Raw genomic sequence first — 2,748 nt, 5'->3', positions numbered from 1 at the left:
TATTAATTTCGTTTTATTAAATGTTGCAACTGACGGGTTCAATTAAGGTTTATTTTCGAACTGCACCTCAGGATGTCAGTGTCAACACTAATCCCACCATGGTGATGAAGGAGAGTTCCGTATCAATAGGAGGAGCGGAAATTGACTGGAGGGGTGAGCGGGTGAGTTGTTCCTCCAATCAATCGGAGTGTGTGAGGGGCGAGAGTTGCGGCACAGAATGGGCGGGTCTAAGCCCAGATGCCCGTCATTGTCTTAAACATAATTTTTAAAATCTAATTTATCTTAAACTCCAGAAGACGACTTGATCTTTCTGTTGCGTTTTAAAACAGATCAAAGCAGATGAGGTGGAGCAAGCATTTCAACATTTGTTAGAAAAACACATTAATTAAGAACAGCCAACATGGATCATTTGAGAGAACTCAAGTCTACTGATAAAGGGAATGTAGTGGATATTGTGTACATTGATTGTGAAAGGGTGTTTGGTAAGATGCCGGACAGGAGGCTTGTTGATAAAATTAATACTGCCCTTATTATCGGGAATGAGGCAGTGTGGATAGGAAGTTGTGTAAAGGGCAGAAAACAGAGAGTAGTGGTTAATGGATGTTCTTCAGACTGGAGGGATATTAATAGTGGTGTGCCCCAGGGTCAGTGTTACCATGGCTCTTCTCAATATAGAGAATGATCTGAGCTTGGATATGTGGGACACAAGGTGAAAATTTCTAGATGACGCCAAAATTGGCACCTTGGGCAATTGTGACGTCCACGGGTTAGTAAATGGGGCAGGTGAAATTTAATGCAGAGAAATGTGACGGGATGCATTTTGAGAGGAAGAAAAATGAGATGAAATGTAAACTAAATGGTCAAAGTCTTAAAGTCGAGCAGCAAAGAGACTTAGGTGTGGAAGGTTTTAACTGATGCATTGTCTTATTTATTAACAAGTCTGAGAGTCAGCAACTTTAATACCTCATTAAGAAATATATGAGCAAATTCTCTTGCCTCTACCGTTCCAGAGTAAACATGCAAATCCCCCGTGTAGACGAGATCAGTCCTCTGGATGGAACGACGGACGCCCTGAGCTTGATCTCCGGTGTCTCCAGTCCCAACTGCCCCTTACATCAGTATCCCCTCATTTTTATACCCTGTTGTGATCCATCTGTCACTGGAGCTGCAACTTCCCTAATCTGTGGTTTACAAGGACACATTGCTTGGTTCCCAGCAGTTACTTTTCTTCAGTAGTGTTCTCCTGATCCCTGAACTACCCTGCTTACTGTTAATTAGAATCATAGAATCATAGAAAATTTACGGCACAGAAGGAGGCCATTCGTCCCATCCAGCCTAATCATACTTTCCAGCACTTGGTCCATAGCCTTTTCGGTCACAGCACTTCAGGTGCATATCCGGGTACCTTTTAAATGAGTTCAGGGTTTCTGCCTCGACCACCCTTTCAGGCAGTGAGTTCCAGACACCTATCACCCTCTGGGTGAAAAATGTTTTCCTCAGCTCCTCAATAATCCTACTACCAATCACTTTAAATCTATGCCCTGCCCTTTGTTTATTGACTTCTCTGCTAAGGGAAATCGGTCCTTGCTACCCAGCCTATCACGGCCACACATAATTTTGTACACCTCAATGAAATTACTCCTCAGCCTCCTCTGTTTCAAAGAGAACAATCCCAGCCTATCCAATCTTTCCTCGTGCATAAAACTATCCAGTCCTGGCAACATCCTCGTAAATCTCCCCTGTACCCAATCAAGTGAAATTACACCCTTCCTGTATTGTGGTGACCAGAACTGTACACAGTACTCAAGTTGTGGCCTAACCAGTGTTATATACAGTTCCAGCAAAACCTCCCTGGTCTATGCCGTGGCTAGTAAAGGAAAGAATTCCATATGCCTTGTAAACCACCTTATCTCCCTATCCTGCTACCTTCAGGGATCTGTGGACATGCATTCCAAGGTCCCTCACTTCTTCTACACCGTTCAGTATCCTCCCATTTATTGTGTATTCCCTTGCCTTATTTGCTGGCCCCAAATTCATTACCTCACACTTCTCCGGATTTAATTCCATTTACCACTTTTATGCCCACCTGACCAGTCCATTGATATCTTCCTGCACTCTACAGCTTCCTCCTCACTATCAACCATGCGGCCAATTTTGTATCACCTGCAAACTTCTTGATCAAGCCCCCTACATTTAAGTCCAAATCATTCATATACATCACAAAAAGCAAGGGACCGAGTACTGAGCTCTGCGGAACCACACTGGAAACAGCCTTCCAGTCATAAAAACACCAGTCGATCATCACCCTTTTCTTCCTGCCACTGAGCCAATTTTGGATCTAACTTGCAACTCTCCCTTGGATCCCATGGGATTGTACCTTTTTGACCAGTCTGCCATGTGCAATCTTGTCAAAACTCTTGCTAAAATCCATGTAGACTACATCAAATGCATTACCCTCATCGACTCTCCTTGTTACCTCCTCAAAAAATTCAATCAAGTTAGTCAGACACGACCTTCCCATAACAAATCCACGCTGACTGTCCTTGATTACTCCGTGCCTTTCTAAGTGATGGTTTATCATGTCCCTCAGAATTGATTCTTAAACTTGCCCACCACCAAAGTTAGACTAACTGGCCTGTAATTACTCGGTCTGTCCCTCGCTCCCTTTTTAAACAATAGTACAACATTAGCAGTCCTCCAATCCTCCAGCACCACGCCTGTATCCACTGAGAATTGGAAAATGATGGT

Source organism: Heptranchias perlo, chromosome 20 (assembly GCF_035084215.1).
Source record: "Heptranchias perlo isolate sHepPer1 chromosome 20, sHepPer1.hap1, whole genome shotgun sequence".
Taxonomy (NCBI): domain Eukaryota; kingdom Metazoa; phylum Chordata; class Chondrichthyes; order Hexanchiformes; family Hexanchidae; genus Heptranchias; species Heptranchias perlo.
The sequence above is the reverse complement of the archived record's forward strand: the minus strand, read 5'-3'. Positions refer to the sequence as shown.